The 15,863-nt window shown below is 37.0% G+C and overlaps 1 non-coding gene across 1 annotated transcript; it reads left to right on the top strand.

Annotated features, from left to right (window-relative positions):
- Positions 1 to 1,591: 1,591 nt before the first annotated feature.
- LOC114300792 (uncharacterized) lies at positions 1,592 to 14,816 on the top strand. The gene is made up of 3 exons (XR_014341793.1): positions 1,592 to 1,716; positions 1,901 to 2,021; positions 14,424 to 14,816. It is a non-coding gene; the product is annotated as an uncharacterized LOC114300792 (transcript).
- Positions 14,817 to 15,863: the final 1,047 nt, after the last annotated feature.

Raw genomic sequence — 15,863 nt, forward strand, 5'->3', positions numbered from 1 at the left:
ATTAGTGTTTGTAATTGTGGAAGGTGTTATATTGTTCAATAGCATAATTACCGCTACAGTTCGATATTAATATTTCTCATTGAACGGAATTCTGTACTGAGATATTTTTATTCTGAATCATGTTTATGTGGCCACTAAAGTTGTTTAACCCGAGAGTCATTTTTCTTAAATAAAATATTTCTTAAAGTAGTAGTCAATGTTGCCTAAGTGGGAGAATGTAAGAATTTATTCTTAATTAGACTGTCATTGACTATATTTTTTTTGGTTTGTGAAAAACGGGTTGAACGTGATTCAGATAGATTGACTGGTATGAGCCCAAAATTATTATTGTGATCCATAAAGTTTGGGCCATGGTCATCTTAGTGTATATATTATTTTATATGTGGATATGCGATATGGAGGTGTAAGGCCTGTTTTAAGTTATTTGGGTTCCTTAATGGGAGGGCCCAGTAATTGTTTTATTTAGGCCCAGTCCCCTATCCTATCCTTATTAGGGTTTACATATATCTATATATATGTAGATCAAAGGGTTGTTAGCCCCATTAAAAAGACAACAAAAAGATTAGGAGAAGGAGGGGAAGAGCTGGTGCTAAGGTTTTCCAATTGTAAATGCCATATTCTTTCAAGGAAGCAAAACTCAAGACAATAACGGAATCAAATGGTATGTATCTGAGTTTATATTTTAGTAGTTACTTATATTCATATTGTTTTGATTTCTACTATATAGATCCTATAATCTTACACCAAGTTCATGGTCTTCCTCTAGAAAAGCTAACCAAGAGGAATGGGGAGATTATCGGGGCTAAGATTGGTCGTCTTATCCATGTGGAAGCTCACTATGAGGGCCTTCTTCTTTATAATGGACAAGCACATATGTTGAGGGTGAAGTAGCCCCGTGGATCTCTTTCAGATACGAGAAGTTATCTGACTTTTGTTTCGATTGTGGGCGTTTTGGCCATGATAGAAATTCTTGTAAGTTTATGTCGAGAGAAGAAGAAAGTAAGTCAGGTTATGGGCCACATTTACGTATTGGGATAGCTCGTAAAACTGGTTTCCTAGTCGAGTATTATCGGAAGAAGGTGGATGAGTTGGAAAAAAAGTATGAGGCCTCTGTTGCGCCACTTCGGGCTACTGAAGTAGGGTTTGTTGGGAAAAATGGAGGACTCTAGGGATGCAAGTACGACTGAGACGCATGGGGCTTGTACTGAACCTGGGACAGTGGAGGCAACAACAAGTGCTTATGCACGTCCTAGTGTTTGTACTAAGAAGGTTTCAGCAGAGAGGGAAGGGACAACTAGGTCTGCAAGGTATAGCACAACAATCCAAAACCTTCACCTGGTGAGGTCGCATGCAGAAGTGGGGAACTGCCTGGTTAGGTGTGTAGGAGATCAATCTGATAGGCTATTGGTAGAGGAGATGGCCCATCAGGAGGTTTCAATTGGCCTAAAATTTGCAGGGGTGTCTCCTTCTAATGGGCCACGTTATTTTGTAACTGAACCATCTGATTACATCCAGGCCTTTTCTCATTCTAAGGCTTATGAAAATTAGTCAAATAGCCCACTGAATATTGAAGAGCTTAGTCCATCTACCAGCCCTGTTCGTTTGGATCTAAAAACCATAGTGATGGATGAGTGTATGTCCCAAGTTTTTCATGGTCTCTTCATCAAACATAAAGCTCAAGAGGAGGAGGAGGACAGACCTGTCACGAAACGCAAGGTACCTAAGTGTCTGGACAAGCCATTTGCCCCAATCAATGCTGTCTGTTCTGCTGGAGCTGCTTTTGCTCTGATTAACCTTCCTCCACGTCATATTTCTGCGAAATTATCAATGCTGCTTGTTCTACTATAGCTACTTTTGCTCTGATTAACCTTCATCCACGTCATGTTTTTGTGAAATTTAGGCCTTTACGTTGTGGGAGAGGGAAGAAGCAACTGGAGAGGGAAAATCAACATGAATTTCAAAATCTTTATGAAGTCTAGGTGGTTGCGAGCCAATCTTCGCCGCTGGAATCAACCTTTGAGGTTTGCCCCCTACGAATCCGCTTGATAATTGTTGTTCATAGGTCCGAAGCACATTTCCTATGGAGTTATCATATGCTGATGTTGATAGGGCTGTGATGGCTGGTCCCAAGCAGCCACAGCCCCTTTGCTGATTCTCAACTAGAACTGTCAGGGGCTGGGCCGACCCTTGACAGTCCGGATCCTCCGAGGGTTGGTGTCAACCCATCGGCCTATGGTGGTCTTCTTCATGGAGACAAAAAATTAAGCGGGTAGATTGGAGAGAATCAAAAGGAGTTTGCATTTTACAAATTTGAGTTATGTAGAACTAGTTGGCCTATCAAGAGGCCTGGCGCTTTGGTGTACAGATGATGTGCAAATTGATATTAGGTATAAATCTAAGAATTGGATTAGGGGTATCATTACTCCTCCAGATAAGTCTACTAGTTGGGCTGCTTCTTTTGTCTATGCCCCTCCTCAGTGAGTTCTTCGTAAGGCTTTCTGGTCTTTCTTTAAAAAGATGGTGAAAAATCTAGAAACCTCCTAAATGTTGATTTGTGATTATGTGTCAATTTTAAGCAGAATATAACAATCACAATCAAACAATCAAGATAAAGAGACACAACGATTTTACGTGAAAAAACCACAATTGGACACCTCCAACTGTGATTAAAAAACCACGGGCAACTGCTACAAGAACAATCCACTAAGAAGATTTAAAAGAATTACACAGGTATACTTTCAATTATCTAGCGAATCCACAACGCCTAATTGAACCAACCTCTATGTGCCTCTTCCAACCCCATATTCACCACAGAATTGTCTTTACGATGAGCCACTCCAGAATCCACCGAAGCTTCAGGCTCGAATTCTTCAGAGTCCACCGAAGAACAACTCTCTCTCTCTTGTGTATAACAAACAGACCTTTGATGTACTCTCTTTAAACCATGAGTTGAATACTCAATAAAACATCAAAGAAAACTAACAAAATATCCCTAGATATAAACCTTAAGAACCACAAAAAAAAATCTCGAGGAAAAATTAATGAATTACCTAGTTTTGGGAGAAAACCAACTTCTTAAAGAACTCCAAAGTAATCCTGGTTTTGGAAGAAAACCAACTTCTTAAAGAACTCCAAAGTAATCCTAGTTTGACCCAACATGTGAATTTAAAAAATTACAACCTTGGTTTTGATCCATGAAATTTGACAACAAATGATCCTAACAATCTCCCCCTTTGTCAAATCTCGGACAAAACCATGCTAAAACAGTTTTCCTAACAAAAACACTGAAAAATCTAGAAATCCCCTAGATGTTGATTTGTGATTATGTATCAATTTTAAGCAGAATATAACAATCCCAATCAAACAATCAAGACAAAGAGACACAACGATTTAACGTGGAAAAAATCACAATTGGACACCTCCAACTGTGATAAAAAAACCACGGGCAACAGCCACAAGAACAATCCACTAAGAAGATTTAAAGGAATTACACAGGTATACTCTCAATTACCTAGCGAATCCACAACGCCTAATTGAACCAACCTCTATGTGCCTCTTCCAACCCCATCTTCACCACGGAATTGTCTTTCTGATGAGCCACTCCGGATTCCACCAAAGCTTCAGGCTCGAATTCTTCAGAATACACAACTGAAGAACAACACTCTCTTTTGTATATATCAAACAAACCTTTGATGTACTCTCTTTAAATCATGAGTTGAAGACTCAATAAAAACATCAAAGAAAACAAACAAAATATCCCCAGATATAAACTTTAAGAACCAAAAAGAAGATCTGGAGGACTTCAATCAATAACCTAGTTTTGGGAGAAAACCAAGTATTTATAGAGAACTAAAAGTAATCCTAGATTTGGAAGAAAACAAACTTCTTGAGAAATCCGGATTCTGAGATTCGCTCGAGCGAAGCTTTTCTGGCTCGAGCGAGCAGTGTATTTTTCATGATTTCTACTAGTGCCTTGGCTCGAGCGACGGATCCTTGGCTCGAGCGAGGAATACACTCTTTCAGGTTTTTGTATGGACGCAATCCTTGGCTCGAGCGCGCATTCCTTGGCTCGAGCGAGCAAGCCCTAGCTCGAGCGAGAATTCCTTGGCTCGAGCGAGCAACGACGGACATGCAATTTTGAATGCAATTTTGCATTTTGCTTCGGCCGCGAGCTGACCGGGCAGCTCGACCCCTGTAATAATCAGCGAAGTGGCAATCTTGAAAGCATTAACATCACAAACTTCTCTGCATGGTTCGATTCGGGTTTGGATTCGCATCTAATAAACTCATAGCCTCACTGAAATAAAAAGTGCGAAAATAAATACATCTGAAAGGAGTTTTGTCAAACGGGGTTGCCAAGAATAAAAACCTAACAAACACTAAAACAATTTTCTAATCAAAACAAGAACAACACCACCAACTAGGAACCGGCACTTATAACCAAATCTCTTTACAAACTTATTTCTCAAGGTCATAATCTACAAAACAACTATTAGTGCCACAATCTCGAAAACAACTATTAGTCCCACAAGAGTATATGAAAAAGCAATAAACATATGACAAGATTATCTTGAAGTATGAGATGAAAAACATGAATAGATGCAACTTGGAGATTTTAAGAACATGTAGCCGGAAAACATGAACAACAAAAATAAGATCATAAACCACACAGCATGAAAACATGAACAACAAAAGCAAGATCATAAACCACACAAGTATGATATGATGATGTAAATATCAGGAGCATGCAAGAAGGAATAATAAGCAAACATAGCAATATGCAAAACAACGATAGACAATCTCCCTTACCAAACAAATCAAAGTGGTCATGCTTAAAAACACTTGTAATGATAAACCAAACTCCCCCTTACTGAAAAACAATGGACAAGAAGAAAAACAACAAAAAATAATATGGTGGAGCACGTAAGGAATTTCAGAGTTGTACCTTAAAACACACAAGATTATCCAAGAAGCACAATTACTTGAAAACACAATGTGCACAGCCTGTAGAAGATTTCTCATAAAAGAAAGTGATGCAATATGTGACAAGCATAGATCCCATGATAAAAGTGTGTGCGTGACTCTTGGAGTTCGACAAACACTAGATTCAAATCCTAGTAGTGATATGAAAGCTGGACCTCTAACAAGAGAATCTGAGCACAACTAAGGAAAGTCAAACCACTAGGAATCAAAGGGTATTTAGTGAGTTAAGGCGGAGGCTCCCCCTCAATCAATGAATCCTTTATTTTTCCTCTATTTTTTTTTCACATCTTTTTCTTTTCATTCTTTTGCACATTTTTTTCTTTCTTTTGCACTTTTTTCTTTTGCACATTTTTTCTTTCTTTTGCACATTCATTGGTGGCTGACACGCTTAAGAGTATGGAAACCGAACCAGAGAAGCATGGATATAATAAGGATGGCTTGGTTGGTAACTCTGAGGTAGCCTTTTCCTCATGCCTGGACTACAAAGAATAGAGGGGAAAGCCATGGAGATGCAAAAAGATGGAAGGTGGTTAAGAGACTCAACATCACCTATAATATGCTAGTATAGGTCAATTCCTCTAGAAAGACAAAAGATCAATGACAGAAGTCCATAGAGAAAAAATAATCACTAAGACGGAAGACTCCAATATTTGCTAATCCAAGAGTGTGTACAGAATGAGACATACTAATCAAAGAACACACACTCCAAAATGAGTAATGACCATAGAAAGCACACACATATTAACATGTAATGATTATTCTCATCAATTCCAATATGCACCAAGGACTACTCAAAAATTTTAAGCTTGCAAAATCATACTAAGAAAATCTTTTTAGATTTATTTATTTTTTCTTAACCAAAGCAAGACAAAAAAAAAACAAACAAGAACACATTTTTTTTTCATTAAAAAAACACACAGAAACCCAAAACTAAAACAAATAAACAAATTAACACAAGTCAACCTTTCTCACCCAAACCGCTTTAATATGAACAAAGTTGTGAGCATTGCGGTTCTTGGGTAGTGTCTTGACGTTGTGGCTCCCTTTGCTTTCAATGAGAACCCGTCTTGACATGGTTTCTAACTTTTTATTCCTAGGTCTAGGAAAACACAGCCTCTGTTCATGTTTGGTCTCAAGTAAATCAAAATAGCAAGGTTTATTATGACCCTTAACCTTCTTATGACCAATGAAGTGTCTCATACCCCATGAGATGTTAGAATTTCTTCCATCTCTATGAGACACTCTCCCCATGCAACTTATAACAAAAAGGGCGAATATGACCATGCATACCACAATGATGACAAATAAAAACAGGGTGTACCTTCTTTCCTTTTACCTTACCAACTCTAGGGAGTTTGAGAAGTCTTTCCTCATGTTGAATTTTTTGTTCTCCCTTTCCTTGAGTTCTTGTATCGTGAGATGTGGAAGCACTCTGTTTTGGCTCTCTCTTATCTCCAAAGCCAATGCCACTCTTGTCTGAACAAATTTGTTGAGAACCAATGATATTGTCCAAAGTCTTTGATCCTTTGTTCCAAAGACTAATGGTAGCCATAGCACACTTGAGTTCTTCCTCTTTCTTGATGATTAGCTCCTCCAAGGCAACTTGAGACATCTCGAGACTTTCAATCTTTCCTTCATATGTTGCAAAGATTTGTTGTAGCTCATCCTTCTCTGTCTCACAAGTCAAGAGTTTCGCACAAAGGACTTGTCGATCATTAGATATCTTAATGGCATCAATCCTAGCCTCAGAAATCTCCTCCTTTAGTTTGACATTCTCACTTTCACATGCTTTGAGTTTCGTTGTGAGTTTGTTATTTAATTTCAATAACTTAAGAGATTCCTTATACAACTTTTCATAAACTTGCTCAAGCTCTTCATCCTCACGAATTGAATCCATTATCACAAATCAAACAAGATCTCGTTCTAAAAGAATTTTTTTTTTTTTTTTAAATAGAGCGTTCTAAAAGAATTTTTTTTAAAAAAAAAAAAATAGAACGACCCGCTCTGATACCAATTGAAAAATCTAGAAACCTCCTAGATGTTGATTTGTGATTATGTGTCAATTTTAAGCAGAATATAACAATCCCAATCAAACAATCAAGACAAAGAGACACAACGATTTTACGTGGAAAAACCACAATTGGACACCTCCAACTGTGATTAAAAAACCACGGACAACTGCCACAAGAACAATCCACTAAGAAGATTTAAAGGAATTACACAGGTATACTCTCAATTATCTAGCGAATCCATAACGCCTAATTGAACCAATCTCTATGTGCCTCTTCCAACCCCATCTTCACCACAGAATTGTCTTTACGATGAGCCACTCCAGAATCCACCGAAGCTTCAGGCTCGAATTCTTCAGAGTCCACCGAAGAACAACTCTCTCTCTCTTGTGTATAACAAACAAACCTTTGATGTATTCTCTTTAAACCATGAGTCGAATACTCAATAAAACATCAAAGAAAACTAACAAAATATCCCCAGATATAAACCTTAAGAACCACAAAAAAAAAAATCTGGAGGAAAAATTAATGAATTACCTAGTTTTGGGAGAAAACCAACTATTTATAGAGACCCAAAGTAATCCTGTTTTTGGAAGAAAACCAACTTCTTAAAGAACTCCAAAGTAATCCTGGTTTTGGAAGAAAACCAACTTCTTAAAGAACTCCAAAGTAATCCTAGTTTGACCCAACATGCGAATTTAAAAAATTACAACCTTGGTTTTGATTCATGGAATTTGACAACAAATGGTCCTAACAGATGGCCTCTAAATCTCATTATCCTTGGTTATGCATTGGAGATCTCAATGAGATTGGGGCCATGTTAGAGAAACAAGGCAGTGTGGATTGTCGTGTGAGTCAACTACAATCCTTTCAAGAGCTTCTATCTGATTGTGGTCTTATGGATCTAGAGTTTAAGGGTCCACCTTATACATGGTCCAATAATTAGGAGGGTACAGGTAATATCTGTGAAAGATTGGATTGAGCTTTAGCCACGGTGGGTTGGAGATCCTTGTATCCCTGTGCCCAAGTCTTTCATGAAGTTCAGTTTGGCTCTGATCATTGTCCCCTTCTTCTCAATTGTAGTGTTATGCTCAAGAAGGTTCCTAGAATTTTCAAATTTGAAAATATGTGGACAACAAATCCGGCTTGTGAGGATGTTATTCGGTCAAAATGGGATTGTCAACACTATGGCTCTCCAATGTTTCAGCTAGTCTCTAAGTTGAAATCTTGCAAGGAGGGACTCAAGGTGTGGAGTAAAGAGGCTTTTGGAAATAATCAGCTCCAAGTTTTGAATCTAAAATCCCAACTAGGATCTCTTCAATCGCATCCCTTTTTGGAGGATAATGCACTCTTGCAATGCCACTTGAAGGTGGATTTAGAGGATGCTTTAACCCACGAGGAGATGTATTTCCATCAACAGTCATGGATTAGATGGTTGAGTTATGTTGACAGGAATTCCCACTTCTTCCATGCCTTGATGATTCAATGTCGTCAACGAAATCGGATTTTGAGACTTCAGAATGAGGCGGGAGTTTGGCTCTAAACAGAACAGGACATCAATAATCATCTCTCGGGCTATTTCTTAAATATGTTTCAAAGTGTTGGGCCAAGGAATGTGGAGGATGTTTTATTTATTGTGACTCCAGTTATTTCTAAGCCAATGAATCAACTGCTGATGAGACCCATTAGCGACCGGGAAGTAGAGTCTGCAGTGTTTCAATTGGGTGCAGTTAAGTCCCGATGGTTTTCTAGGGTGTTTCTATCAAAAGTACTTGGCTGAGGTTGGGCCTCAAGGATGTACCGCAGTTTGAAGTTTCTTTCTAGGCGGTTATCTACTCAAAGAACTAAACCACACAAATTTGGTGCTTATCCCAAAAGTGAGTCACCTTGGGAAGTTATCCCAGTTCAGGCCTATTAGCTCGTGTAATTTCACTTTGAAGATCATCACTAAGGTCCTTGCAAGCTGGTTGAAACGAATTTTGAAACCTCTAATCTCTCCCAATTAATTGGCTTTTGTGTTGGGAAGAATGATTCAAGACAACTCTATTGTAGCACATGAGGCTTTTCACTTTTTAAAGCATAAGAGAAAGGGGAGTGATGGGTTTATGGCCATTAAACTTGATTTCAACAAAGCTTACGATCGGGTTGAATGGGATTTTTTATTGGAGCTTATGCAAAGAATGGGTTTTGATCCGAAGTGGATTCAGTGGGTTTCTGAGTGTGTCACTACGGTCAACTTTTCTGTTTTTTTCAATGGTGAAAAGAGGGCTGCCTTCACTCCATCTAGAGGGTTACGGCAAGGAGACCCTCTCTCTTCATATCTCTTTATTCTAGTTGCGGATGTTCTATCCAAGTTGATCACTCACAATCCTCACATGGGACACATTTCGGGTTTCAAAATCAATAGACACTGTCCTACTCTTTCTCAATTGCTCTTTGCGGATGACGTTTTATTATTCCTCAAAGAAAATCAGTCTGAATGTTTGAAGATCTTGGATATCTTGGGTTCCTATTGTGAGGCAACGGTCAATTGGTAAACTTTGAGAAGTCTAGTGTTCAATTCTCGTTAAATGTCCCTTTCCCTCTTTGAAGTAGCATTAGAAATCTCTCAAGGCTTCGAGAAACTCTGGTTGATACAAAGTATCTAGGCCTTCCAAGTTTTTGGGGGAGGTCAAATGAGAAGGCTTGTCGTTTCATTATTGAGCGAGTACCAGCCAAATTGCAGGGTTGGAAACTCAAACTGTTATCTCATGCGGGGCGTGCAACTTTAATTAAATCAATGGTGCAAGCTATTCCAGCTTACGCCATGATGTGTTTTATCTTCCCCAAGAAATTTTGTGCAAAGCTAAATTCTCTCATAAGCAAATTCTGGTGGAGTGGAGACCCGGAGAGTAAGGGCATTCATTGGGTGAATTGGGCTCAGTTGGCTCTAGCAAAGTTTGAAGGGGGGTTGGGCTTTAGGAATTTGCATGATTTCAATCTAGCCTTGGTAGCCAAGCAAGGGTGGTGACTGGTAAAGTATCCTAATTCTTTTTGTGCTAGAATGCTTAAGGGGATCTACTTTCCTCATTCAAATTTCATGGAAGCCTCTCGAGGTCAGTGTGCCTCATGGGCTTGGGAAAGTTTGACTCAAAGTAGGAAAATCCTGCGCAACGGTGTCTGTTGGCAAGTGTATAATGGAGCTTCCATCAAATTTTGGAATGATATATGGATTCCTTCTCTCCCAGGTTTTAAAATTTCCTCCCCAAAACCAACCATCTGCCTTGTTAATACGGTGGTGGACACGATTAATGCTGCTCATAGGCGTGGGAAAGTTGAAGATTTGAGGGGTCTTGTCTCGGTTAATGAAGTTAAAGCAACCTGTTCAATTCTCATCTCTTTGGCTCACCAAGAGGATACACAGATTTGGCATTATGAGAGAAAGGGAGATTACACAGTCAAATCGGGTTATCACATTGTGGGTAAGATGGAGGATAATCCAAAAGCACAGCTTCCCTCTACCTCTTTTCAGCTTCCAAGGGATTTTTGGAACTTTGTATGGTCTCTCAAGGTTCCTGATAAGATTCTCCATTTTTGGTGGCGAGTGTGCAAGAACGCTTTGGCAACAAATGAGAATTTATTTCAAAGGAAATGCAGCCCATCTAATATGTGTCCTATTTGCCTGAAGGCAGTGGAATCTACGAAGCATTTGCTGTTTGGCTGTGGATGGGTCAGGGCTGTTTGGTTTGGGTGTGACCTGAATTACAAAGTGGACTGGAATTCTATCTCATCGGTTCTTCATTGGGTATGTGTAGTAAGAGTCTTTCAACAAGGAGGTTTGTAACAATTTTTTTAGCTCAGTTGCTTGGATTGGCTGGTTTGTTTGGAAGGAGCGCAATTCTTGTGTTTAATTCCTTACTAGCAGATCCTTTATACACCATTCAGCGAGCTCAATGGGCTAGGGATGAGTTTTTGCAGGTTACAGCGGGCTCTAACCTCATGCAGCACCAGTCATTAAACCATAGCTCCCTAAGTTCTGAGTGGAATCACCCTCCTAGTGGGAGATTTAAGATTAACTGTGATGTGGCTCCTCTCAAGGGATCTAATCAAGCTTCCATTGCAGCTGTTTTATGTGATTCACAGGGGAAAATTCTTGATGAATTAACTCAGAAGGTTTCTATAGTTTCTGTGCTTCAAGGCGCTTAGCTTGTTAGATTGCCTACTCCCGAAACCTCTCAGGAGTTGAGATTGCCGGCGACAACAAATCCTTAATTCAACTCAGTGTCTCAGAATTTGTCCCTCTGTGGGAATGTGCAGCTGTGGTTGCTGATATAAAACTGATGGCACAATTAGGTGATTTCTCCTTTTGTGGTGACCACGGACAGCCAACAAAGTGGCACATTGGGTGGCTCATCACCATCTTCAGAACAACCTCCCTCTTGATTGGGTTACGAACCCACCTCCTGGGCTTGTGGCATGTCTTGCTTCTGTTTGGTTTGTTCTGCTGTATTGTTTTTGTATTGTCCTCTGTTCAAAAAGAAAAAAAAAAAAAAAGAAAAAAGAAAGAAAGAAGAAGAATGGAGCAAGAGACAAGCACCCCCATCAAAAGCAAAGTAGTACCAACACCTTCTGCTTTTTTCCTTTTTTTTTTTCAAAATCGGAGAAAAAAAATCAAAAAGTCGTGCTCATATTTGGTTGTGGAAATAAACACAGCAAACAATATCGTGGATTGGCAGAGTGGATGATGAACTTCTTGGAAAATGGAAAAGCATATATATTTTATTTTCCCTCAATGGTTGAATGGCTTCTCTAGGTGCTTTCTACGCACATGACTGAGATTCCTAGAAGTCAAACCATCATGGTTTGGTCATTCACAACATCATCTATACATATGATAGAATTATATATTTTTTTTAAAGAAGAGAGAAAAAATTCTTCTGTGTGATGATGTTGGTAGTGTTACCTTGGCATTGCAAGTGCCTTTCCAATCAACACCAGAATTTCATTTTTTTTTTTTTTTCTGCTTTGATGGAATATGACAAATATAATATTAATAAAATAGCCTTTAAACCAAGTAATTCTAATTACTGTGCATAAATTGTAGTTATTTCAAAGGATGTTTTTCTTTTATTGTAATGATGGTGATGCTTATTAGGGAAATTGGTGGTGGTGCTTAGAATCTTGTGTTCTGCTGGTAGGGACTGGTGGCGATGGCGATGGTGGTGGTGGCAGTTTTAGTCAGCAATTATTGTTTGGTTTTAAAATATATGAATTTCATTGTTTTGTATAATAGTGGCCTTTTATTTTATTTTTTTGTTTTTTATAAATCTTGGAATAAATAAATTTTATTTTATTTTTTCATTTTTGCACACTTGATTAAAAAATTGAAGACATAAAAATTAGATACCCTATTTTTAAAAGTTCAACCTCAATTTTAGAATAAAGAAATTTCTTTCATATTATTTTGGAGTACTCAATTTAATAGTTATAATCCTCAATTTTAAAAGGGTAAGTTATACTTATACCCTCTTAGATTTGAATTTAATACATATCACCCTTGATGTTTAGGAAATTATACTAACCCCCTATCGTTATAATTATTTAGACGGAATGGAAACATTGAATTTATACTCTCTCTTCTCTTGCTTTGCTTTACTTCCTTTGTTCCCCCCTCTCTATGCTTTACTTTTTTTTAAATGTAATTTCCTCTATTTTTCTATTAGAAGTTGTTGCCTTTTATATAAGTAAGGGGTTTGTGAAATGAGATTATTAATCACAGGAGTAGAAATGTAATTTCCAGAACGTCAGGGGATAGGATGTAATTGGATCAAATCTCAAGGGTGTTAGTGTAACTTACCCATTTTAAAATAGGTACCTAATTTTTGCAGTTGACCTTCATTTTCAATTAAGGGATATTTTGCAATTTTTTATCTCTTAATTGAGAATTTCAAACCATAATATATATTTAAAACAAACAATTTAAATTTATATGATTCTTTTGTGAAGAATTACACGAGATGAGCATTGCGAAGAATAATAATTACAAGTTACAACACATAGATCAAATGCTGTAGCATCTCTAATATTTTAATCCCTGTTGTTGGCCTCATCTCTAATATTTTAGTGTCATGGAAATAAACTAATCAATAATCATCACCAAGGATGGATCTAGAGACTAGAAAGGGCAAGAGGGTCGATCGCCCCCTTATAATTTCAAAAATCTATTATTATAGTTGTATTAGTTAATGATCATCTTTAAATTGTATAGACTCGCTCCTCTGATTTTTTTCTTAAAACTTTAAGTGGTCATTCCTTCTAAGGTTTTAAGTGGCCACTTCAATATATCTATAGAACATGAGTATCCAAATATGAAATTAAACGCTTTGGACAATTAACCAAAAAAAAAAAAAAAAGTTTCTCATATCTAATATCAACTATAAGTATTAATTTGCAATAAGAGAAGATGATGGACGAAGATTCAACAAGTGATTTGTTAAAATTTATTGAGAAACACATAATTTGGATTTTTAATTCAATCTTATCATAGATGCCATAAAAAAAAAAATGAATAATCGTTAAGCATAACTCAAGATCTCTCACTTTAATAAATAAATTATTTTGCAACTATGTTTTATAACTCAATATGAATACTAGAAAACATGCTTATATTCTGTTCTGACTGTCACCTCTGTTCTGATTGTCACTTCTGTAACCTCTATTCTGTTCGGTTCTGTACCGTGATTATGGTTATTTATTTACATAATTTCTGTATTTCAGTTTTTGCCACTTAAATGGTTTATTTACCAAATTGAGTTATGTAAATGTTTTGGCTTAACTAACTATCCATAGTTATTTTGTATTCCCTATACTCTTGGCATAATATTTCTCACTCTGCTGTGTGTTTATAGTTGTTACCCTTTCAGGTGACGATATGTAGGGAAAACCATAACTTCACGAAATGGAACCCGCACGTGGATTGATGTTGAACCACTATTTTGTCTTTCTTTTCTTTTCTTTTTCTTTTTTTATAATATTTTTGCTCCCTTTGCTTCTACTCGGGGTTGGTCACTGAATAATAAAATAATAAAATCCCTATAGATGTATTTTCTCTTATTAAAATAGTAAAACGAAGTAATTTCTTGTTTAATTTTTTCTATTTCCGCTTGCGCAGTTTAATTTGCTATGAATAGAATAAGTTAGTAAGTTGCGATTTCAACCCTAAGCCCCTAGGGTTGGGTCGTGACAATTTATTCATAGGGTCTATGAAATAGAAATTGCACATAAATGTAATAGGAAATTTCTCACAAATTTTTAGGTTGTAATTATTGCTTGTAAGATATATAATTCATATTTTCCTTCACGTTCCTTAGAATTATGTGTGACAATGATATGGCATTGAAATGGAATTGTGTGGTTGTATGATTGCTTATATGTTTCTACACCTTGTGATAGGTTGGGGGTGAGAAGATGTATGAAAAAGCAAGAAGAGGAGAAAGCATTGAACTTTCACCAAGGCAGATTTCAATTTTCCAGTTTGATATCAAGTGCAGTTTAGATGATAGGTTGTCTGTGTTAAAATTAATGCCATATTTACATTAGATACATTGGATACATTGCATGCATTGGATACATTGAGTTCATACATTCTTTATATTCATGTATTTTATATTTATTAAGTACATTGTCTAGATTATATTCATGTACCTAGTTAATTGCAAGGTTGTTTAGGTTCATGGATCTTATTCATTGAACTTATGTATAACATTCTCTATATAAAAGGATGTAAGCCTATGGGCAAAAGATATGAATAATAAGTAAGAAAAATTCAATACAAAATAATAGTTCATTATAGAAAGAGTTTTATCAAAAGCTAACAGAAGTGGTATCAGAGCTTTGGTTGGGTCAAGAACAAGCTGGGCGTAGAGATCAGATACGGGAAAACAAGCCCCGAACAAGAACAAACCGATGTCCATGGTGAATCCCAACAACCAAAATGTATCTATTCCTATATTTAATGGTGAAAATTTGATTTTTGGTATGCGAGACTGAGAACTATTTTTGTCTATACGGATCTTTGGGATCTTGTTGAAAATGGGTTCGAGGAACCTGAAGATGAATGAGCTTTGACAAATCCCCAAAAGAACCAATTAAAAGAGCAAAGGAAGAAGGATTCAAAGGCTCTCTCTTTTATTCAACAAGGAGTTTCAGAAGCAATCTTTCCAAGAATTATCAATGCAACAAAAGTGAAGGAGGCATAGGATATTCTTCAAAAAGAGTATAGAGGCAACTTGAAGGTAAGAACCATCAAACTTCAATCATTGAAAAGAGATTTTGAAAATTTAAAGATGAAAGATATGGAATTGTTGAAGGATTATTTTTCTAGGGTTATGGAACTTGTAAACCAAATGAAAATTTATGGGGATAATATTACTAATCAAAGAGTTGTTGAAATATTTTTGATAAGTTTGTCGGAGAAATACAATCCTATTGTTGCTGTCATTGAAGAAACTAAAGATCTTACTGATTTGAGTATTGAAGATTTGATGGGTTCAATTAAAACATTTGAGTAAAGGTTAAGTAGGCAATCTGAAAAGTCAATTGAAAGTGCCTTTCAATCCAAGCTTAATGTTAGTACCTCTAATTCCCAAGGAAGAGAAAGAGGAAGAAATGCAACCGAAAGAGCAAGAAATGAAAGAGGAAGAGGAAGGTCTAATTTTCAAAGAAAGGAAAATGAAGAGTCCACTCAACAAAAGTGCGGAATTTGCAACCGAAGCAATCATGTTGATAAAGATTGTTGGTTTCGAGGAAAGCCAAAATGTTACAATTGCAACAAATTTGGGTATGTCAAGAAGGATTGTCAAGTCAAGAGCACTCAACAAGCTAATTTTTTCG

The sequence above is a fragment of the Camellia sinensis genome, chromosome 10 (assembly GCF_055761805.1).
Source record: "Camellia sinensis isolate YWXY chromosome 10, ASM5576180v1, whole genome shotgun sequence".
Taxonomy (NCBI): Eukaryota; Viridiplantae; Streptophyta; class Magnoliopsida; order Ericales; family Theaceae; genus Camellia; species Camellia sinensis.